This window comes from Silene latifolia, chromosome Y (genome assembly GCF_048544455.1).
Source record: "Silene latifolia isolate original U9 population chromosome Y, ASM4854445v1, whole genome shotgun sequence".
Classification (NCBI taxonomy): Eukaryota; Viridiplantae; Streptophyta; class Magnoliopsida; order Caryophyllales; family Caryophyllaceae; genus Silene; species Silene latifolia.
In genome coordinates this window covers 207,343,562-207,369,364 of record NC_133538.1, presented here as the reverse complement: position 1 = coordinate 207,369,364, position 25,803 = coordinate 207,343,562, and the positions used below count along the sequence as shown (strand labels likewise).

Sequence of the window (25,803 nt, the reverse complement as noted above, 5' to 3'; positions counted from 1 at the left end):
CAACAAATATAGGACCATCAACGAATAAAAGGGTTTCAAAGTATATGAGTTTCATGATAGTAGTTTGTATTTGAGTTGTTTCATCCCCATTTTTGTAACATTTGACATTTTAAGAATATTTCTTTTGCCATTTTTGATGATTTGGCATTTTTGACTTGGCAATTTTCAACTTTGCATTTTTGAACATTTTGAGAGTAACCCCATTTGTAGCAAGGGTACTTCTATAAAAGCATATGAGTCTATTTTTGCTCCTCATTTCATTGATGCAATTGCAAAAATTTGAATTTGATTTTGGAACTTGGACTCAATTTGATGATTTTGTGCCCATTCCCCTTTGGTTAAAGAAATGATAGATGGTAAAAATGAAAGAACGGTTGTATGGCATTGAGGGTAACCTTGGAATAAATGGTAGCCAAGGAGTTATCACACCATAAGGTACTCTTGATTAGGCTCTTTTGCATGGGTCAAATGATACTAGAATGACACTAAAAACGGTGGTTTAAGACTATTCTAGTGAACAAAGTGTTAAGTAGAAAGAGTTTCTACAATGGCCTATGCACACTTGTCAATTTTCTCAATTACGCATTTTAGAAAACTTTTCTAAATGCAACTATATGCCATGATGCAACCTATATATATATATATATATATATATATATATATATATATATATATATATATAGAGGCAAGATCCGGTGAGTCCACCTATATTTTTGAGTCCCATGAGTCCACTTATGTATCACATGTTATACACAAGAATATCACGATGGTGCACACATGAGTTAGAATATTTTAAAGTAGTTCGTATATAGATATTAATCTTTTCTTTTGAATGCTAGAATAAGCTGTTGGGTCTTGACTGTTAGGTACTCGTCTACCTCGTTCAAAATCAAATTCAACAGTATTGATTTGTTTTACTATTCTCAGCAATATATCTGAGTATTTTTTAGGCATTAATAATAGGACCCGACACATTTTATCACAGCCTTTAAAGCACCAAGTTCTCGTTCACCAACGTCGCAATTCTACACCACGATAGAACTAAGTCAGGTAAACTAACGGTAAGTCATGCGTAAACAGAAACTTTACATCAAAGAGTGGGTGATTGAAAGTGTGTGCACAATCCCAAGATTGAATCACAAAAAGAGACATCCAAGCTTGCCATATATTGTTTTTAAGTAAATTTAGTTGACTTATTGGCTGTGAAATCCATTCAAATAGTATGCCCTCAATGTTCAAATTCACATTCTTAACACAGTAAAAAATCTCATAATAACAAGAGCATCCATGAGTTCACTAGTATAATTCACATCCTTACGAGGTAATGTAGTCGATTACTCGGATGTATGTGATCTTAGTAGTATCTTACCCTTGCGCTGACCTTGTAAAAATTCACGTTCTTAATATAAAGTAATAGAACTCACAACAGCACTACCTCTGCACATTAAAAGGATGGCAAGGTAAGGAAGGTCGGATGTATGCAGTTTTACCGGTGATTATTCCTGTCTTTACATATAATGCATCATCAGAGCTAAGCGCGATTCTTTAGTACACATGGTTGAGCTATCTAACAGAGGAGAGACAGATAATGGCAGATTATAATGGCGGACAAGATGACTGACAATGAAGATGGTGAAAGGCGGAGTGAGAGGCGGAGTTAGGTTCAGTGATGTGATATTGTATAGTATAACCCGTGATATTGTTTAATACAATCAGTGGTATTGTTTATCGTAAGGTGTGATATTGTTTTGTATAACTTGTGATACTCGTTTACTGGACTCACAGACTCAGATACAATATCACAGGTTATACTAAACAATATCACATCTTTAAAAAAAAAAAAAAAAAAAAAACTTTTTTTTTATTCATAAAAAAAAAAATCGTGATATTTTTGTGTAGAGCGTGTGATACATAAGTGGACTCAGGGGACTCAAAAAGTTAGGGTGGACTCATGTGATCCTAATTCTATATATATATATATATACATATATATAAATGCAAATGCTTCTACCAACTAGTATGCCATGTAATCTAGATGCAACTCCTAACAACTCATAGGTACACAAACCACATCAACAAAATACACAACATCCTCTATGACATGTAGGCCCATCCTCCTCATATGAATAATGAAAAGAGATGGAAGGGAAATAGGGATTAGAGCTATCATACCAAGCGGTCTTCACATTCTCTTGCTAATGCCTCAAATTTAGTATCGTATCTATGTGAGAAGAGAACAAAAACACAAGTATATACAATTCTACACTACTAAATTAAAGAACATGTTTTTGATTTTTGTAATTTTCAAATTTTTATGGATTTTGTTTTTATGAAATTAAAGAACATATTTTTGGGATTTTTCGAGATTTTTCAATTTTAGTGTATTTTGGGATATAAATTCCCATCCCCCACTTTATTTTGGACATTGTCCTCAATGTACATGTAGGAGTAGGAATAAAAAGGAAATACATGTTTTTGTATTTTTGGATTTATGGAAATTGAAGTACAAATGCAAATGCAATGATATGAGTGAATACATGCTCTAAGTAAATGCAATTCTATATGACATATATAACAAATGAATGCAATATAAACTACACTAGTATGCATGTTTTCTATTAAGTTGGAAGCTAATTTAAGCTTAGGTCACCTATGATTAAACCTCCCCAAACCAATTTAAGCACTATTTCTAGTGTAGAAAGGAATAGGTTTGGTCATTAGTGACTATGCATGAATGCAAGTTTAACTACATGAATTAACTATATGGGACATGTGAGATATATTACAATGCAATCTAATCTAAAATGTAATGCAATGTAAATATACATGTGAGGGAGAGAAGAGGTATCATACAATGGAGATGGCATGGCTAAGTGTTTCTAGCTATTGTATCTGTCATCATCATCATCATATCTTCCATGTCCGCTATGCCCTTCTTGGTCTTCATAACCTCCTCCTTGGTTACGGTATCCCTCACTTTGGCCGTCAAATTCCCCTCCTTGGTTACCATAATTAGGGAACAAGAGATACGGTTGAGCCCATGATGGATGAGGGCCTCTAGGGTTAATTTACCGTTGTTGTGCCATGTTGTAGTAAGAAGGGTATTGGACCAAGTAATTGTCGACCCGTCCGTCGTGCACTCCAAGGTCAACTCGTTGCATGAGTGTCGTTAATTTAATCATTGTTGGGGCTATTGAATCTTAGGGGGGTGAATTATACATGTGCGGTGGGGTAAGGTGGTATGGGCACATAAGCTGGTTGTCCACCTTGTTGTTGTGATGCATCAACCCATTCCCGCATTTGAGGAGGTTGGTGAGGTACTTCTTCCCGCGGTGGTGGCTAGTCATAAATCTCAATAGGTAGAAGGTAACTTGACCTTTGCGAGTATCGGCTCAAACGGGGTTCGGTGGTTAGTATATTCCACCCCATGAGCACAAGTGGTGAGCATCCCCTAGTGTACCATTCTACACTCCCAGCCGCATTATAACCGCACCACCGGTGGTGGTGAAATATGGTTTGTTCATCAAATAAAGTATGTCCCCGGAGTTTTGCATAACTTCCATCATAGTTGAATCCGAGGCAAAGTTCATTGGCTAATATTGTTACTAGCCCTCCCATCACAAAGGTTTTGATTTGAGAAACCCCTTTTGCAAAATCATTAAACCTCGTAAGCATCTCAATAGGCGTATTGAAGTTGAAGGGTCTTGTCCCTGGCATATTCAAGTAAGACTCAAGAAATGTCAAGTCAAGGAGGGTGCATTTGTCTTGCTCTACCCTTCCAAAAACAGTCCTGGCTATGAATCATTCGCTAATTCGAATCACGAGGTGTTGAATAGAAAAAGTGTAGCATTGCTTGAAAGAATTAAAGTTTCTTCCAGAGATGGCCCTCCAAAGGTTGGCAATATTAAGGTAGGAAGGTTTGTCGGTATTATTTATTGGGACCTCAAGACCAAGGATCTCCGAAAAGCATTCTAAGGTCATTGTATGAGACATATTGTAAAGGCGAAAATCCATAGCGACTTCTCGTCTCCGATTGGTAACAATATGGAGGCTACATAGAAATTATAATGTAAGGCTTAGGTAAGTGTCTTCATGAGCGTAAAACAACCTCTCAAAACCCAAGCCATGGAATAAGGACTCCATTTGTTGCTTTATACCAAGTATTTGCAACACATCAAGATCAATGAATTGAGTAGGTTCGTAACTCTTACCTAGTAATTCCACGAATCTTTGACGGTGCACATCGTCGATGAGCTCTACTTCCAGAAAATGCTCAAGTTGTTCAACACCCGGTAGTACTCTGTCTTCTTGGACCCTTGCCTCTCGTGAGGCGGTTGAGGTAGTTCCCTTTCGGCGTTTGAATCCCGACTCACCGGTCCTCTTGCTTTTGCTCCTTGTAAACATTCTTGCTTGATGTGTTTAGTTGGAACTTGATCAATGATTGTGATGTAAAACTACACGGAAAAACGAGAATGAACAGATCGTGGAACTGTTCGTTTGAGTTTGTTAAATCTGTGCTTGTGTATGTCGTTATAACTAGTAAATTTGCAGCGGAAATTGATTTGTTTGGACTGATTATTTCGTGATTATGGAGGTAACCGGATAGTATGGTGAATTCCTAGTCCTAACCTCGCAAGGTATCAAACGCAGATTCACGCAATCAACCTCGCAAGGAAGATCTAAAGATTAAGCTCGCAAACCTAATCAGAATAATGGTCACAAACGTAAACAAATTTATTGCTGGAAATTCGATGTGTGTTTCTGATTACACACGGCTCTAATATACTCCTAAACGAGGTCATAATTCGACCCAAACCCTAGCTTGCAAATCAAGCTATCTTTCCTTTCCCTAAACTCACTAGGAAAGTTATTCCCTTTTCCTAAACAAACTAGGAAAGTTATTAAAATACTAATATTAGAATACAATCAGATTTTAGGGTATTCTAATCAAACTAGGATTAGGAAAATCTAGCTTTCCTAACTTTATTAGAAATAGTAATTAAACTAATTTATTATTCCTACACGATTTAGGAAACCGTGTATCCTAATCATCCTAGGAGCCGTGATATGCAGCCCCAGAGCCGTGTTTATGCAGCTCCAACACCGTCCCATTTTAGCATCAACACATTACTCGATCCAAGCTCAAATCCTTTTACTAGTTGAGTCACATTTCGACTAATAAGGATCTCATTTGCTTGTTCCGAGCATGCTCCTGCATCATTCTCTCCTTCTTTTTGAGAATTTGCCCTCAAATCCTCGTCTACTAGATACGGTGACAGGTCGCCTACATTGAATGTCGCACTCACCCCACCATATTCACTCGGCAACTCCAGCTTGTATGCATTAGAACCATAACATTCGAGGATCTTGAACGGACCATCCGCTCGCGGCATCAACTTATTCTTCCTTTTGGACGGAAATCGTTCCTTCCTTAAATGTAACCACACAAGATCACCTTCCTTGAAAACAGGCTGCTTACTATGTTTATTAGCCTTCTCTTTGTATTTAGCATTTGCCTTCTCAATTTGAGCTCGAACTTGTTCACATACTCGGAGAAATGCTGCTTGCCTTTCTTTGGCTTCAAAACTTAACACATCTTTCTTTGGAATGGGCACTAAATCGATTGGCAGATATGGATTCACGCCATAGACAACCTCGAATGGAGCTCGTCCTGTCGTCATTGATGGTGTACGATTATAAGCGAATTCAGCATGCGCCAATTTGATATCCCAATCCTTTGTGCTTTTACTAACCAATCCTCGCAATAGACTCCCTAGAGTACGGTTGGTTACCTCGGTCTGACCATCTGTTTGTGGATGGTGTGATGTACTGAAAAGAAGCTTAGTCCCCATCAAACGCCATAACGTTTTCCAGAAGTAACTAAGAAACTTCACATCTCGATCTGAAACAATAGTAAGAGGTATTCCATGTAATCGAACGATCTCTTTATAGTACAAATCAGCCACTTTAGTTGCATCATCAGTCTTATGACACGGAATAAAATGCGTCATCTTCGAGAATCGATCAACTACCACCATAATTGAGTCCTTACCCCTCTGAGTTCTCGGCAAACCAAGGATAAAATCCATGCTTACCTCGTTCCACGGTTGCACAGGTACGGGCAGGGGTGTATACAAACCTTTGTTGAACGTGCTCTTAGCCTTTTGACATACCACGCATTTTGCCACAATTTCTTGCACGTCCTTATTCATTCTCGGCCAGTAGAAGTGTTCACTTAGGATGTCACTCATCTTGTTAACTCCAAAGTGTCCAGCAATAGCCCCGCCATGAGCTTCTCGTACCAATAACTCCCTAATCAACCCATTTGGAATGCATAGCCGATTACCTTTGAAGAGATAGCCATCTTGAACAGTATACAAACCTGTTAGATCAATAATTTCCTTTGAGAATTCTGGATCAGATTTGTACAGTCCCTTGATATGTTTGAAACCAAGAATCCTTGCATCCAACTCAATCAACAATGAATACCTTCGTGATAATGCATCAGCCACGATATTAGAACTTCCCGTCTTGTACTTTGAAGAAAACGTGAATGATTGCAAGAATTCTACCCATTTAGCATGTCTTTGATTTAACTTTTGCTGCCCATGGATGTGTTTAAGAGCCTCGTGATCAGAATGTAAAATAAACGGCTTCGGACGCAGATAATGACTCCAATGGTCCAATGCTCTCACGATTGCATAAAACTCCTTGTCGTAGGTTGAATAGTTCAACCTTGCACCGTTTAATTTCTCGCTGAAATATGCAATAGGCCTCTTTTCTTGTATTAACACGGCACCAATCCCAACACCACTTGCATCACACTCGACTTCAAACAATTTATTAAAATCAGGTAGTGCTAAAACAGGTCCGGAACATAGCTTGCGTTTTACTTCCTCAAATGCCTTTTGGGCCCTGCTAGTCCACACGAACTCTCCTTTCTTGGTTAACTCTGTAATTGGAGCCATAATCGAGCTAAAACCCTGGATGAATCGTCTATAAAATGATGCTAAACGATGAAAGCTTCGCACCTCTGTAGTTGATTTCGGAACTGGCCAGGCTTGAATAGCATCGACCTTGGATGGGTCCATACTTACTCCGTCTTTACCCACAATATAACCAAGAAAGACAACACTTGAGACCATGAAAGTACATTTTTCTAACTTACCATAGAGCTTCTGATCTCGCAAAACTTCAAACACAGCTCGCATATGTTGTTTGTGCGACTCTTCATCTTTGCTATAAATTAGGATGTCGTCAAGATAGACCACCACAAATTTGTTAAGGAACGGCCTTAACACTTCATTCATCAACCTCATAAACGAACTAGGAGCATTGCACAGTCCAAACGGCATCACAAGCCATTCATATAACCCCTGCTTCGTTTTAAACGCGGTCTTCCATTCATCCCCTTCTCGAATCCTCATTTGATGGTAACCACTCCTCAAATCCAGTTTAGAAAAGACACTTGAACCAGAAAGTTCGTCAAGCATATCATCAAGTCTTGGCATAGGAAAGCGATATTTGATTGTAATGTTATTCACCGCTCTACTATCAATGCACATTCGCCAAGTCCCTTCCTTTTTTGGTACTAATAACGTAGGCACCGCACGCGGACTTAAGCTCTCTTGAACATATCCCCTATCTATCAATTCTTGGACTTGTCTCTGTAACTCCTTTGCTTCCTCTGGATTACAACGATAGGCCGGCTTATTAGGCAATGCCGCCCCTGGAATCAGGTCTATTTGGTGTTCAATACCACGTAAGGGAGGCAACCCATTCGGCAATTCATCCGGAAACACATCCCGGAACTCTTCTAACAGCCCCTGTACCCCACGGTCATCACACACACCAACGGACCCCAATTCACGAACCAGCGGCACATAAGTTCGTTCTCCACGAGCTAAAGCCTCCTCAACCTCCCGAGCCTCCATAAACATACTCCCCTTCTTTGTTTTAGACTCTTTAATCTTATTAGGTGACATAGGTTTCAGATTATATCTCACATTACCCTTCATCACGCTGTACACATTGGATCTCCCGTCATGTTCAACCTTTCTATCGAATTGCCAAGGCCTACCCAACAGAATGTGGCATGCATTCATAGGAATTATATCGCACCATACCTCATCAGTATAGGGTCCTAAACTCAATGAAACTAAGGCCTGTTTCTTAACTTGAATCCCATTCTCCCCATTCAGCCAGTGTAATTTATATGGTTTAACTCGGTCTTTAGTTTGCAATTTCAGTTCATCAACAAGGTCCCTCGCTACTACATTAGCACATGAACCACTATCAATAATAAGATTGCAAATTTTACGGTTTACCTTGCACCGAGTGTGGAAGATTTGTTCTCGTTGTTCATTCTCATCTGAACCCGTTTCCATATGCAAATTACGCAGCACTAAACACTCCTCTTCACTCAACGGATCCAAATCATAGACTTTTCCTTCACCATCAGTTTCAACATTCTCTTGAACTGTTTCCTCTTCTGGCGTGACAAATACAAGGATCATATCATACAATTCTTGAGCTGTTAGGGCTCGTTTCTGAGGACATTCGTTTGCTATATGACCATAGCCTTGACACTTGAAACAACGCCTCAAAGAACTCCCTTTTGGCTCGGCAACACCCTTTCCTTTGTCCTTGGGTTCTTCTTTCGGGGTTTCTTTAGCCTTGCTAGGAGCTGGCCTGGAATACGAGTTTGTTCCCGAACGTTGTCCCTTGGAATAAGTATAAGGTTTTCGTGCCTTATCATGGTTCTCAAATTTCAACGCCAATCTGCAAACATCGCTAAATCTATCGTAATTCTGGATTTCTACCTTCGTTGAAATAGCGGGTGTTAGGCCCTTGATGAATCTCGCCACCCTTAGCTCTTCTTTCTCCTCAAGATCACACACAATTGACATCTTCTCGAATTCTTTGATATATTCAGTCACCGACATGCTTCCTTGCTCTAAAGATTGGAGCTTTAAGTAGTTATCTTGTTCATAATCCCTTGGCAGGAATCGTCTCATCAGGTGCTTCTTTAATTTTATCCAAGATTCGATCTTGTCTTTGCCTTCCTTTTTCCTCTGCTTTTTCAGATTTTCGTACCATAAAGATGCATACTTTGTAAGTTTCAAGATTGCAACTTTAAATTGCTTCTTGTCATCATACTCTTTATACTCGAAAACCCTCTCAGCTTGTCTTACCCAATCCAGAAATTTTTCCGGATCCATCTCGCCATCAAAGTCAGGAATATCGAGTTTTAAACCCCGATCATCATCGTTCTTATTTTTTGACTTCCTCTTTGGCTGCTCGTCCTCTTCTTCAGATTCGGATGGAGTGTCCGATTCTTTTTTCTTCTCTTTAGCCTTTAACATGCTTGCTATATTTTTTAACACATAAGCCATCTGAGCCATCTCTAACTTCAGCTCGTTATGACCATCTTCCCATGTTTTCGGACCCTCATCACCGTCTTTAACCATGATTAGCAACGTCTCAAGACAGATCTATTAAGGAATAAATCTGAACTTAGCTCTGGTAACCAATTTGATGTAAAACTACACGGAAAAACGAGAATGAACAGATCGTGGAACTGTTCGTTTGAGTTTGTTAAATCTGTGCTTGTGTATGTCGTTATAACTAGTAAATTTGCAGCGGAAATTGATTTGTTTGGACTGATTATTTCGTGTTTATGGAGGTAACCGGATAGTATGGTAAATTCCTAGTCCTAACCTCGCAAGGTATCAAACGCAGATTCACGCAATCAACCTCGCAAGGAAGATCTAAAGATTAAGCTCGCAAACCTAATCAGAATAATGCTCACAAACGTAAACAAATTTATTGCTGGAAATTCGATGTGTGTTTCTGATTACACACGGCTCTAATATACTTCTAAACGAGGTCATAATTCGACCCAAACCCTAGCTTGCAAATCAAGCTATCTTTCCTTTCCCTAAACTAACTAGGAAAGTTATTCCCTTTTCCTAAACTAACTAGGAAAGTTATTAAATACTAATATTAGAATACAATCAGATTTTAGGGTATTCTAATCAAACTAGGATTAGGAAAATCTAGCTTTCCTAACTTTATTAGAAATAGTAATTAAACTAATTTATTATTCCTACACGATTTAGGAAACCGTGTATCCTAATCATCCTAGGAGCCGTGATATGCAGCCCCAGAGCCGTGTTTATGCAGCTCCAACACCGTCCCATTTTAGCATCAACACATTACTCGATCCAAGCTCAAATCCTTTTACTAGTTGAGTCACATTTCGACTAATAAGGATCTCATTTGCTTGTTCCGAGCATGCTCCTGCATCAGATTGAAGGATAGACCTTTTTCCTTCTTTATGCCTTGGATTTATGCTTTTGTGATGGGTTTTATATGGTGGTTGTGGAAAGGATGATGAGATGTGGTTGTGTGAATGATAAGGTATGGGAGAGGGGTTGGTAAGGGGCGGAATTATCAAAGAAATAGGCTAGTTCGAGCGGGCTGGGGTTCAGTTCGAGCGGGCTGAGGTTTAGCCCCATACTATTCCAGTGTGACCCGTGCGTCCTGGAGTCGGCTCGAGCGTCCCTCAATATGGGACGGGCGTCCTGGGGTTTGGTCGAGCGTCCTTCGATACAAAGTTCTTTCTCTTTGTTTCCTTCCCAGCTATGGGTCGTGAGTCCTCCCTTTCGATCGAGCGTCCTCCCACTGCTTTTGTCGAAAATGACGCTTAGATTAAGCCTTTCCCTTGCTCCCTTTGTGATCCCTTCTTTATCATCGTGCTCTTTCCTGAAAAATGGCCGAAAAAGTAGATAATAACTCTCCCTCACAACTTGGTCCGGTTTAAATTCGTCGTCAAAAGCTACCAACCAAAACAATATTTATAACTTCACAAACTACTCTTTAGCAAAGAGGCAAGTAAAGGTCGGATCCCAAGGGACGGGTATTGATGTAGGATTCTCAATTGCAAATGGTTGTGTCTTAGGGTGTCACAATTTGGGTTGATGTAGGAGATAAACTAAAGTAATCAACAAGATGAATAAAAACAAAGTAAAGCAAATAGAGGGGTTGTAATCAATTGCTTAAAGGCACTAGGGTGTCATGGGTTCATAGGGGATTCATGGGAGTTGATCATACAAACATGTTCTCAATTATAAAGCAAGCACATATTGTTGTGAAGGGATCGAGTTGGTGTATAAGCTTACAATCCCTAAGAAGGTTTGGGTCCCGGAGCCGAACCGATTAGATTTTAAAACACCTACAAGTCGACTTAATCTTTCCTATTCAACTATATGCATGGTCTAATGAGGCTCGAGTTGGTGTATAAGCTTACAAGCCTCATTAAAAAGATTGGTGATGGGTAAAAAAATGCAAGGATTCATAGGCTCGCATTTCATCAAACATAACATGTGCATAAGTTAGAATCACAACAAACAAGCAATTTAATTATGAAAACATATTAGATTAAGCATAGATAAATCCCCATGTTATTTTCCCCTAATTCCCCATTAACCCTAGCTAAGAAACTACTCACTTATGATCAAGTTTAGCATGCTAATAAGGTTGTCAATCATACTAACAAGGCAAAACATGATGAATAAATGAACAATAATTAAACAAGGTTAAGAGAGAGTTATACCTATGAAGATGATTCCAAATAATAAAGCAAAGAATAATAGAAGTACTTGATGATTGATGGAATGTTGTCAATCCTCCAAATAAACCCAAATAAGGAAGAACAATATAGAAATTAAGGAAACATTAAGATATGATTAATATTGAGAATTGTATTACAACTAAATTAAGACTAATTTGAGAGTATTTAGAGATGATGACAACTAGATTAAGGATGGATTAAGAGAGCATTAAGATTCGATGCTAATCTAGGTAGTACAAAGGGGTATTTATACTAAAGATTAGGTACAAGGATTAGGGATACTAAGGGCTTAAATGACTATTAAGACCCTAAGAAAATTTGAGAAAATGCTACTCCCGAAGGAAATGAGGGGATCCTCTAGCTAGTCTCATGTTGATCTGCTCGTACCGTGATGAGGCAAGGGTTGTTCTGATTTGTGATCCGCTCGGATCCTGGGGAAGACGCTCGGATCCAGCTGCTGCAAGCCGCTCGTCTTGGGCACAAGACGCCCGAATCATGGTGCTCAGAGATGCCCGGATCATGTATGATCCGCTTGGATTCCTGGACAAACTACTTTTCTTCTTTTTCTCCTTAACAATCCACAAGGATCATGTCGGGGATGCAAGGATCCTTTCATCATTGCCCATTTCACTTTATTATCTACTTAGGCCTCTAGTGTCGGTCTCTCTTTGATGCTTGGTCATTAGGTGCGATCCATTTAGCTCCATTTTGCCTCATAAATGCAAGGTTAGCATTCCTTTCCTACCAAGGAGACAAAACCTCAAAGAATATGCAAAACGGGAAACTAAAGATAGTAAATGACCCAATTATGCGCTATAAAGCATAGGAACGAGGTTAGTTCGGGGACTAAATGTGCTCAAATATGAGTCATATCAAACATACCCAAACCGAACCTTTGCTCGTCCTGAGTAAAGAGGTGACTAAAACTAGGACCTTTATTTAAACTAACCTACTAATATAGCCGATATGAGACAATTAGCGGGTCTCACTCTGCCCCTTCAACTCACAACAAGACAACCATGTGGTAAGATGCCTTCTTGCAAGGCACGGTGGGGCTTGCCAAAATGGCGACACATCCAAGCATTAAGCACACAAAAGCAAGTAATGGATGCATCTACAAAAATGAATAGCCACTTTCCTCATCTAAGTGACGGAAATTATCTATAAGGGAAGCAATTTAAGGGTACACACTCCGTCATAGATATGGTTTCTTCAAACTACTAAGCCTAGAAGGATACCAATAAATCACCTCCAAATCGAGTCAAGCTTGGGTACTTTTGTCCTCAATCGTTAAATGCTTTCGTCAAGAGTAGACTCCCTATGGTGTTAGAAACACTGGAGGATCGTGGAATTCCCCTTCTTTCCTAGACAAGAAGAAGGGTCGTCCCCTCTCTACCATGCACAAAAGTGGATTCGATGGAAAAAGGGATCAATAGGTTTTGAGTTTCATGTGGGAGTTTGCTTTTGATTTTGTTATTCCCCCCAATTTCTTGTGGCATTTGACATTTGAGAACCCTTTCTTTTTGCCATTTCTTTGATGTTTGGCGTTTCAATACTTGACAAGTTTCAACTTTTTGCATTTTCTTTTGGCCATTTTCAATGTCACCCTATTTGAAGCGAGGGTACTTATATTTGAAGCATAGGAGTTCTTATTTTTGTACTCCTCTTTCCGTTGATGCAAATTGCAAACTTCTTGTTTTTCATTTCAATGTTTGAACTCAAATTTTGATAATTTTTGTGCCCATTCCCTTTTTGTTGACAAAATGTGGTAGAATGTGGAAGATGTTTGCATGGTTTCAAGGGTCACCTTGGAATAAACGGTAGCCAAGGAGTTATCACACCACAAGGTACTATTGACTAGGCCTTAATCCATGGGTCAAAGGATACTAGCATAACACATCCTAGGGTGTTTTACAAGCATTCTAATGAGCAAAGGCTTAAGAAGAAAAAGTATCTACAAGGGCCTTATATACACTTGTCAAGCTTCCCAAATGGATGTTTTCACAAAAATTTTCTAAAATGCAACTACATGCCATGATGCAACTAACATTTATACAACCTAATGCATATGCTTCTACCAACTAGTATGCCATATAAACTAAATGCAACTCCTAGAATCACATTGGTTTGTACCGCATCAATAAAAATAAAGCCACATAGTCATTAACATAGAGAGGAAAAAGGAGATTGGAAAGATCATACCATGCGGTCTTCATAATCCTCATGTCTCGGATGTGGCGTAGTCAATCAATGTGATAGAAGGACAAACAAACACAAGCAAGTATATACAAAATATATACAATTCTACACTATAAAGGAATGAACATGTTTTTGGGTTTTTCAAAATTTTTCAATTTTTTTATGGTTTTTGTGTTTTTGTGAAATAAAAGAATATATTTTTGTATTTTTAAAATTTTTTCAATTTTTATCATTTTTGGTTTTAAAAGTCAAGTTAGAATTTTCCATCCCCACACTAGTATGGACATTGTCCTCAATGGCCAATACGATAGGAAATTATGCAAGCTAAATGAGAATGCATGATTTCTACACTAATATGCAAGCTACGTGACATATATTCAAGTGATGCAATCTATACTACACTATATGATGCATGATTTTATTGGTTGGAGAGCTAATTTAGATTAACTCCCAATGCTTGTGCTTGAACTTCCCTAAACCAAGTAAGACACTATTTCTAGTGTAAAGATGGGGGAGTTCATGCATAAGTATGCAATGCATAAAATTAATTGTCATTTTGGATTGTACAAGTGGGAACAATATAAGACACCTCAATGGAGCCGAGGTGGGAGTCCTCTAAGTGTTGCTAGGACTCAAAACAATTGATCAAGATAAAATTTTTTGAAAACAAGAGAAATAAATAAAGCTAGAGGAGGTGTAGGAAACTCACAATGGGATATGTGGCATCCTCCAAAAAGCTTGTCAATCCTCAATTGTTGTTCATGGCGACATCCTCATCACTATCATTGCTATCATCATCCTCATTATCATCATCATCATCTACATCCATGGACCCGGGGGCTTCACCATTTTCATCATTACTTGAACCTTGCACTTCTTCCTCTTCTTCCTCATGGCAAGAGTCACTACCTTCCCCGCTCTCAACAATCTCCTTCCCCTTAGTAACTTGACTATCCACGGTGGCATCTCTAGGAGCACCCGGAAAGAATAATTCCCTATCCGCCCAACTAGGCAAAGGACATGAAGGATCAAGTAATCCTTGCCTAGTTAAGTGTAGGAGGGGCGGATATTGAGCCCGGTAAGCATTGACCCGGTCTTCATGAGCTTCTTTATGCATATGTTGCATCAATTGGGTCAAGTAGTTGTTGCCTACCACAATATTAATGCCAATTTGTGTGAATTCACGGTAGGCAAATGGATATGGTGGAGTCACAATAGAGGAGGAGGAGGGCTTGGCATGCGATTCCCTATGTTGCTTCATAATCATTTCGGCTTCATCGGAGACGGGTAGAAGGTAGCTTGGACTTCGGACATTGATGTGGCATATCTTGTTAGGCAAGATGAAGGACTTAGCTTCTTTAGTGAGCCACTCTTACTTGTTGTCAAGATTATCATTCTTAACCCAATGGAACTTGTTGATCATAGTGGCCAAATCAAGAAGGTTGCCTCCTTCAACCGGTTTATATGTCTTATCTTTGTTGAAATCCGGGTTAAGTTATTTGGCTAACCATGTTAATAATCCTCCATTCACAATAAAAGCCGCTCCATCTTTACCATGGTCAATTTTAAGCCACCGTTCAAGTAAGAGTTGAAGTATGTTGTATTCCTTGGTGAAGTTTTAGTTGACATTCATGGTGGATTCAAGGTAGACAAAGTCGAGCTCGGTAAAGTGGTTGGTGCCTTTTCTTGCAATTAAAGTGTTACCTACAAACTTGTGCCCTACCCTTATACCCGGATTGAAACAAAATTGTTTCATTTTGATTCATTTTAAGGCCAAAAGAAACAGTCCAAGGAATGGTTAACAATTGAAAGTGTTTCATCGCTTTTTGAAGTATTATTCCAGCAGGCCTGACTTCCAATCTGTATATCTCAAGTTCTAACGGTTCAAGTCATATGATTCCTATGCCATTGGAAAGCTTAAGCTCTTATATAAATCAGGGATTTGGAATTACCATCATAGCTATTTTATATCTTGAGATATGGCGGATGCAAACAGACTGCGCATTACTGGACAGCCCATGACCTACGTGCACTAAACGTTCAATAACTCAAGATTTACTCAATGATTAAGGTTGATTACTTTTGGATATGAAAGCTAACTCATTTAGCTTTCCAGTCAGCTATCATGAGCCCTTAAATTCATTGTGAGCTATGAGATATGCCCTTTACAAGATGCGCCTGGTTTCCTGAGAATGCTATCAAGCCCGGTTTTGGACATCATCACAATTCAAGGTCCAACTCCAAATACGTCTAACAAGATGTGCTATTTTATGACTCTAGACCCTTCTATGATGAGTTTAGAGACTTTTTGCCTAGGGACTTTTATTTTAATAAGGATCCAAGCTGAGATGAATTCGCAAGACAAAACCGAGTAACGAGTTTATCGGTTTTCAACAATCGAGCTTAGTTTGCTTCCAATCGGTCCCATCTTTTTATTAATCAAATGAAGACCATCCTAGGAAGAAATCCAGCTGCTTGGACCGACCAAAACAGTCCTAGGAGGCTGCTTTCTTTATTTTGAAGAATTTCAGCAACTTTTCCTTGTTTTCTTGCTTGTTTTCTTGCTTTTTCTTTACTTTTCAAAGAACTTTTCCTTGTTTTCTTGCATGTTTCCTTGTGGAGACAACTTTCCTTGTTTTCTTGCATGTTTCCTTGTGGAGACAACTTTTCCTTGTTTTCTTGCATGTTTCCTTGTGGAGACAACTTTTCCTTGTTTTCTTGCTTGTTTAAATGTTAGCCATTAGATGTAATTTGGATGGTTAAGATTAGAAGGACTTGGGCTATAAGTAAACCAAGTTCCCAAGTGTAATATTCAGATTTGATTGAGTTAAAAAAAAACTGAGAAAGAAACCAAGTGTTTTCTTCACAAAAATCTCTTCTTTGCTTTGTGCTTGAAGAGCTCCATTGCTTTGTGCTTGGGGTTGGTAATTCATTTGCTGTGTGCTTTGAGTTATCGAGGCTAGTCCTATTGCTTTGTGTTCGGGTCTAGTCATATCCAAATCGTCCTCTAAGGACACGCCTAAATAAGGGTTTGTTTCATGCAAACTTAGGCTCATTTCTTTTTCTTTTTCCGCTTAAATTGTCGAGTGAGAGGTTTCACTCCAACTTGGTAATCAGAGCTTTGGTCATAACACAATTCCATCTTGTGTTAGTCTTGGGTTGGATAATCCTTTGGTTGAGTGTTCATCTATCCTAACTACAACAAAAACACAAAAACAAACCCAAGAGTGAAGAGAGTTTATCAAAACTTTGGTTTGTTGTTCAAAAAAAAAAAAAAAAAAAATCTGTCTTTCTTAAAGTGTTGTCACTCGGTTTTCCCATTGGAAAATCAGTAGCAATGAAGTATGTTCCTTATGTTCCATGCTCAAAGATTGAGCCTTGTGACCTTGGTTCCACTTCCAAGTCCTTACAAGAAACTAAGGTGAAGTTACAAGCCCAAATAAGAAGGCTTAAAGGTGATGTGCCTAAAAGGAGTGCAACCGGTTGTCATGGTGTTCCGAGGGAGCCAAAACCACCAGATTTAAGCCGTGGAGAGCACCACTTGGTCCGTGACTGTCCTATGTCCTCTCCCACCCTTAGAGACAAAGGTAAAACACCATTACTTCTTTCTTTTAATGGTGAAAACAGTAGGGCCTTTGTGTCTTGGTTATATGAGGTTGAATGCTATTTTAAGGGAAAGTATTTTTCGGAGGAAAGGAAGCTTGAGGTAGTTGTGTCTTGTTTAAAGGGTAGTGCTTTGTTTTGGTATAATGCTCTTAATTTTGCAAGGATGGTGAAAGGGAAGGGTAAAATTAGGTCTTGGTTTAAACTTGAAAAGAACATGAGACTAAAGTTTCTACCTTGCTCTACCATGAATGAATTATGGACTAAACTTAAAACCCTTAAACAAAATTCCTTGAGTGTTCATGAGTATGCTAGATTATTTGAGGAACTACATTTTGTGTGTGTCAATGAAGTTAATCCTTTCAAAAAAATCAGATTTTTTCTTGGCTTAAAATCTGAAATTGCTCGAAAAATTAACTTAGAAATGGTGCATTCATATGGAGAATTGCTTGGGTTGGCTTTGTATGTTGAGGAGGGCTTAGCAAGGCCTAAAAACCATGAGGTCTTAGCTAAAGGGGTTAGTTTAGAGGTAGACAAAACAGATGGGAAAAATGAGAGTTTAGACCAAGGAGTTGTGCCAAGCTTGAACATTACTTTTCCTAAGTCTAAATCCCTTGAGCCAAAAGTCATTAGCATTTGTGATGAGATGATTAACCCATGTAGTGCTACATTTGAGAGTCCATGTTTTGAAACTAAAACCCCCTTCAACCCAACACATAAGTCTACTAGTGAGAAGGAGAATAGCCATATCCTCTCCCATGTGACCATCAATGACCAAGCTACTGATTTGGGGTCTAGAGAAGTGATTGTTAATCAAGGACTACTTAGCCTTCAAACCATGGAGTTTGGACAGTCCATGATCATGTTCAATGGTGGAACTTGTTCGGATTCAAGCAAGGGTAAAGCAAAAAGAGAGTATTGGGTTGTTCCAAACTTGAGTGTACCAAATCCGACCTCCTACATCAACCATGGTTCTTGCTTAAAAAGCTACATCTTGGGATCATGCCAACCGAGTAAGGAGCAACCTCAAACGTCCTTAAAGCCTGATTTGTCCAAGAACTTTGGTGACAAGAGAGTAACAACACCTCTCTTGCCATACACAATTCTGGTCTATGATCCGGGAGGAAATCATGATAATCCATCTCTTGAGGTGTGTGTGTTCTTATTGTGAAGAGGTTGAAGATGACAATGTCGAGAATTTGAGGACAAATTCTTTTCAAGAAAGGGAGTTTGAAACAAAATTGTTTCATTTTGATTCATTTTAAGGCCAAAAGAAACAGTCCAAGGAATGGTTAACAATTGAAAGTGTTTCATCGCTTTTTGAAGTATTATTCCAGCAGGCCTGACTTCCAATCTGTATATCTCAAGTTCTAACGGTTCAAGTCATATGATTCCTATGCCATTGGAAAGCTTAAGCTCTTATATAAATCAGGGATTTGGAATTACCATCATAGCTATTTTATATCTTGAGATATGGCGGATGCAAACAGACTGCGCATTACTGGACAGCCCATGACCTACGTGCACTAAACGTTCAATAACTCAAGATTTACTCAATGATTAAGGTTGATTCCTTTTGGATATGAAAGCTAACTCATTTAGCTTTCCAGTCAGCTATCATGAGCCCTTAAATTCATTGTGAGCTATGAGATATGCCCTTTACAAGATGCGCCTGGTTTCCTGAGAATGCTATCAAGCCCGGTTTTGGACATCATCACAATTCAAGGTCCAACTCCAAATACGTCTAACAAGATGTGCTATTTTATGACTCTAGACCCTTCTATGATGAGTTTAGAGACTTTTTGCCTAGGGACTTTTATTTTAATAAGGATCCAAGCTGAGATGAATTCGCAAGACAAAACCGAGTAACGAGTTTATCGGTTTTCAACAATCGAGCTTAGTTTGCTTCCAATCGGTCCCATCTTTTTATTAATCAAATGAAGACCATCCTAGGAAGAAATCCAGCTGCTTGGACCGACCAAAACAGTCCTAGGAGGCTGCTTTCTTTATTTTGAAGAATTTCAGCAACTTTTCCTTGTTTTCTTGCTTGTTTTCTTGCTTTTTTCTTTACTTTTCAGCAACTTTTCCTTGTTTTCTTGCATGTTTCCTTGTGGAGACAACTTTCCTTGTTTTCTTGCATGTTTCCTTGTGGAGACAACTTTTCCTTGTTTTCTTGCATGTTTCCTTGTGGAGACAACTTTTCCTTGTTTTCTTGCTTGTTTAAATGTTAGCCATTAGATGTAATTTGGATGGTTAAGATTAGAAGGACTTGGGCTATAAGTAAACCAAGTTCCCAAGTGTAATATTCAGATTTGATTGAGTTAAAAAAAAACTGAGAAAGAAACCAAGTGTTTTCTTCACAAAAATCTCTTCTTTGCTTTGTGCTTGAAGAGCTCCATTGCTTTGTGCTTGGGGTTGGTAATTCATTTGCTGTGTGCTTTGAGTTATCGAGGCTAGTCCTATTGCTTTGTGTTCGGGTCTAGTCATATCCAAATCGTCCTCTAAGGACACGCCTAAATAAGGGTTTGTTTCATGCAAACTTAGGCTCATTTCTTTTTCTTTTTCCGCTTAAATTGTCGAGTGAGAGGTTTCACTCCACGGATGGTGGACATAAAGAACATGGCACTCATGGAAAGACTCAAATTTTCGCCCGGTTATTACTTTCCATAGGGGTGCGGTATCGTATTTCAAAGGCTTCTTCACATAAGGAGAATGGTCTTTAAGACCAAACACCTTGCCAAACTCATCCAAAGTCATCTTTCTACTCTTGTTTTCTAGACGGAATTCCAACAAATTTGTGACCCTCTACCTTAGTCACCTTCAAGGAGCTTACAAACTCCATGGTAAGGGTAGGGTAAGTTAATTCTTGCATTTCAAAGAGGGTAGGAAATTTCATGGACTCGAAGAAATTCCTAGTTCTTTCAAGAACACTCAATTTGTCTAAGGCATCTTGGCATATGAATTTGGTAGGCAAAATAGTCCTCTTAGTAAGGGATACAAATGCTTTCCTATGAGAATCGTTTATGAAAGTTACCTCCGGATAATCTTGCAATTGTTCAATGACCGGAGTAGGTGTAGCTTCCACCATAGGAGTAGTAAATTCTTGAATTTCCACCATTGGTTGATGCATTACTATAGCCTTTGAAGTTAGAAGAGCTTGTTGCCTTTTGGAAAGATTTGAGGTTTTGTGTGCCTTGTTTCCACCTTTTGTTCTTGCCATGTTATTATCCTTGTCAAAATTGTATCAACAAACCAATATTAAGCTTGAATGCTCCTTGTTTCCTCAAGTTTCAATCAATTCCCAATCGATTTAGGATTTTCGAATTTGTCTTGAAACCCTAGAAAATCAACTCAATGTGTGAGGAATTTGTTGTTTGGATGCCTTCTTGTTGATAAAGGAGTAGTTTAATTGTGATTTGAGGAAGTTTTGTTTTGATTTGGGTGAATTTGGTTGAGGAATTTGTGTTTTGTTGATGAGGGGATTAAGGGTTTTGAGGGAGAAGGGTGTGTGTTTGTGTTTGTATAAGAAAGAAATGAATTGGGGAAGAAGGATTTGAATCCCGTGTTATAGGAAATTAGCAGCAGGAGACGAGCGTCTTGGAGAAGAGCGGATTTCTGCAGGGGACGCTCGTCTTCACTTGGGGACGCTCGGATTCATAGACAGTGTGAACTTTAAGTTTTTGCACAAGCCAGGACACGCAGATCCTTGCCAAGACGAGCGTCTTTAGAACTGGGACGGGCGTCTTCTGTGTAATCTGCCCAGATTTTTAAACAGACTAAACTTTTCAATTTCAGGACGCTCGGATTAGAGCCAGCTCGAGCGGATTCCCTCCTGGGATGCTCGGATCCACCCGTGGGGATATTCATTTCCCATATCATTCTTTCTTCATTCCTTTGTTCATTGGTTTGGGTGCACTATGAAGGCTCGGTTAGCCTAGGAAATTGCTATCCCCACACTAGATCAAACACTACACATCAAAATATATTAAAATACCTCCCTCACTTTCTCTCATGATAAAAATCTTGATCAAAGTATAAAATCGCAAATCCAAAATTGACAAAAATGCAATACAAGAAGTAAAATACAAGTTAAGGGTTAGAATATTTACAAATGGTGGCTTAGGGAGGACTCCACCAAACTCTCACTCTTGAATGAGATGTCAAGGAGGCTAGCCAAGGTGTTGTTGATGTTGCTCAACACCTTGTAGAAGTAGTCAAAGGCTTGTTCATTCTCATTATAAATATCTTTAATAAACCTTTCCACATTGTGTTCTTCATGATGCTGAGCCATGTCAACGTGATGACAGTGATCAACAAAGCCTTGGTCTAAGGTCATAGCATTGCCAATGTAGGGATTGACTAATCCTTCAAATTCGTCATCCCATAGACCACAAATTTCACTAGCTTGCTTCTTAATGATGTCATGAGTTGATGAAAGCGACTCGTCTTTCTTGTTGTTATGGCCAATGAGGCCTTATTCCTTACTGGTCATGATTGGTGGTGAGCTATTCAAGCTCTCATTGTTGTTGAAATTTCCTTTCTCTCTGGATAGAGCATCTTGAGGATTATCCACTTTCTTCTTCCATATGAGTGGTGATTCTTTACCCATATCTTGGTCTTTGTATTGAGATGCCAACTTCTTCCTATCTCTTTCTCGGCTATAATGATCGACCATGAAGCATGGCTCATGTAGTCGGGGAGCTCTCATTGTTTTGTCAAGCCTGAAAGTGATTGTCTCATCTCCCACTTCAAATGTAAGTTCTCCATATTTCACATCAATTACCGCTCCCGCGGTGTGCAAGTAAGGTCTTCCTAGGATGATAGGAATGTTGGAATCCTCCTCCATGTCTACAATGACAAAGTCTACCGGGATGAAGAATTTGCCAATTCTCACGGGCACATCCTCCCATACCCCTAAAGGTATCTTTGTTGATTGATCTGCCATTTGAAGAGTAATAATGTTAGTGCACTTGAGCTCTCCCATTCCTAGCCTCTTGCATACTGAGTATGGCATGACACTTACACTTGCTCCAAGGTTGCATAATGCTTTGTTGATTGTAGTGTTGCCAATGGTGCATGGAATATAGAAGCTTCCCGGATCTTTGAGTTTTGGAGGTGAACTTCCTTGAAGAATATCACTACTCACTTTGGTTAAGGCAATAGTCTCTAGCTTCCGGATGGATTTATTCTTGGTAAGAATATCGTTCATGTACTTTGCATAGGCCAGAACATGATTGATCAATTCCGTGAATGGGATTGGAACTTCTTAGTTCTTCACAATCTCCATGAACTTTCCAAGTTGTTCATCAAACTTAGGCTTAGCTTGATGACTTGGGAATGGAAGTCTAGTCACAATAGGCTCTTTTTCCTTAGCCTTCTCTTCATTCTTCTTCTTTGAAACCTCTTTGGTGGTGGGTTCTTCTTCTTTAGAGTTCTCCACAACTCTTTGCTTGTCACTAGAATCCACCATGTCTTCATCAATTGGCTTCTTTGTCCCTTCATACCTTGTACCACTCCTCAAATGGATGGCACTAACCGACTCATGTCTTGGGGGATTACTTTGAGGTGGTAATTGCCCCTTTTGACTTTGAGAGCTAGAAGATACTAATTGAGTCATTTGAGTTTCTAGCATCTTGACGTGGACTAGTATGTTGTTGATGGTGATGTCTTTGGCTTGGCTATCTTTTTGCATTTGGGTGAAAAATTCTTGTTGATTCCTTTGCATTTGGAGGACCGCTTTTTGAACATCAAAGCCTTGGTCATTGGATTGATTGTAAGAGGGTTGATTTTGATAACCTTGGCTTTGGTTATAAAAGGGTCTTTGAGCTTGATTTATCATTGGAGGTGGGGTGTATGTTGGTTGAGTGTTTTGAACATTTTGGCTCTTGTATGAAAGGTTTGGATAGAATTTGGTATTCTCATTGTAATAGTTGGAATAAGGGGTGCCACTCTTGTATGCTTGGAAAGCATTCACTTGTTCCCCTACATTCACTTTGCTCATGTCCCAAAGTTCCACAACTCTCACATACTCCATTTGGAATTGAGGATGATGCCACCATGGCATTAACATGTTGTTTGAGTGATTTGGAAGCTTCATCAAGCTTAGCCATGGCCTTCTCAAACTTCAAATTGATGGTGTCAATATGAGCACTTAGTTGAGCACCCAATTGTGTGATGGAATCTACCTCATGCTTTCCTCCTCTAGTGGCCTTTCGAGGCCTACTATATTGTGACTTATTCTCCTTCTGTTAACTTCAGTTGGGTGTGGCGCCAAATCTGCAAGGTCAAGGATAAACTGAAATTGGTTATAAACGTCCATCACTGGGTTCAGAAGCCTTTCACTATTCAGCAGACTTATGATTGCTTGATGTCTGCTGGAGTGCAGTTGCCTTGGCAGCCGTTTGTTTGGAATCGTCTATGCCTACCTAAAGTTAACTTCATCTCTTGGCTCTTTGCTAAGAATAGGCTGCTTACTAAGTAGCGGCTTCTCAGATTTGGGGTTGTTTCTGATGGCCTGTTTTGCATTTGTGCTGCAGGCCCAGAATCTCAGGACCACTTATTTTTTGACTGTCATTTTAGCAAGTAATGCTTGCAGTTGGTGAGTATTTAGCTGATACTTAACTGGACCAGCTTTTCCTTGGAGGATATGCTGCATTGGAAGTTCAGGAGCTTGTTGAAGAAACAAGTTGTCATGGCCGGTATTACGAGTTTGATTTACAACATATGGGTATGTAGGAATTCTGCAAAACATGATGGGTGCATTCCTAGACCACATAGAGTATTGCAGCAGGTTCAAAGTATGGTAAAGTTCAGATTGCAAGTGATTCAATCAGAAGCAAAGTTACTCAAAAGTCGTCCCTGGCTAGAAGCTAGGAACCTTCTTATGTGCTAATGTGAGAGATTTGTAGTGAGTTTTGGTTGTATTGAAGAGCTATGTATTCTACTGATATGATGGGTCTTGTAACTTGTTTGATTATTGAGCTTAATGAGAATTTTACATTCTACCAAAAAAATTTGATTGTCATCAACTTCGGTAAACATACCATTTGATCCCATAGTGAGAATGTTATGGGAGTCTTCATATAGACCATTACAAAATTGTTGCACAAGGAACCACTCGCTAAGTCCATTGTGTGGACAAGAACGACAAGTGTCCTTAAATCTCTCCCATGCTTCATACAATGATTCCTCATCCCTTTGTTTGAACCCGGTGATTTGCGCTCTCAACATATTGGTCTTCTCCGGAGGATAGAATTTCTTGTAGAAGGCAAGTGCCAACTTCTTCCATGAGTCAATACCAAGGGTAGCCTTGTCTAGGCTCTTCAACCATTGCTTTGCAGTACCAATCAAAGAAAAAGGAAATAATACCCATCGGATTTGATCTTGAGTAACTCCGGTTTGAGAAATCGCATCACAATAGTCACAAAAAGTCTCCATATGTGAATGAGGGTCTTCACTAGGCATCCCTCCAAATTGACTTCTCACAACTAGTTGTATGAATGCGGATTTGGCAATGAAATTACCGGTTAAATGTGGTGGTGTAGGAGTACCATTTGGTAGGTTCTCCTCGGTTGGTACGGAATGTGATGAAAATTTAGGCATTGTGGGTTGATTTTGTGGTGGATTTTGTATTGGGTTGTCCTCTCCTTCTCTTGCAAAAGGTTTGGTAAACTCAATGTTATTTGGTTGAATGTCCATAATCTCTCCAATACCTACAACTCTTGAAGTACCTCTAACAACTCTTCTATTGTTAGTTAAGGTTCTTTCAATTTCAAGATCAATAGGTAATGGATTACCTTGTGATCTCCTAGTCATGCAAAATATTAAACAACTCGAAAACAATTAGAACAACCTTGAGGAGATTGACTTCCCCAAGGTGAAGAAAGACACAACTAAAAACAATTAACGAAAATCAAATCAATTTAACACGGTCCCCGGCAACGGCGCCATTTTTGGTCCGGTTTAAACTCGACGTCAAAAGCTACTAACCAAAACAATATTTATAACGTCACAAACTACTCTTTAGCAAAGAGGCAAGTAAAGTTGTGTCTTAGGGTGTCACAATTTGGGTTGATGTAGGAGATAAACTAAACTAATCAACAAGATGAATAAAAACAAAGTAAAGCAAATAGAGGGGTTGTAAACAATTGATTAAAGGCACTAGGGTGTCATGGGTTCATAGGGGATTCATGGGAGTTGATCATACAAACATGTTCTCAATTATATAGCAAGCACTTGTTGTTGTGAAGGGATCGAGTTGGTGTATAAGCTTACAATCCCTAAGAAGGTTTGGGTCCCGGAGCCGAACCGATTAGATTGTACATGAAGCAAAAATAGCAACAACACCAAGCTCCATTTTCCACGGT

General features: G+C 39.2%; 1 non-coding gene across 1 annotated transcript; it reads left to right on the top strand.

Annotated features, from left to right (window-relative positions):
- Positions 1-24,560: 24,560 nt before the first annotated feature.
- On the top strand, positions 24,561-24,667 carry LOC141636772 (small nucleolar RNA R71). Its single transcript, XR_012541358.1, has one exon. It is a non-coding gene; the product is annotated as a small nucleolar RNA R71 (small nucleolar RNA).
- The last annotated feature ends 1,136 nt before the right edge of the window (positions 24,668-25,803 follow it).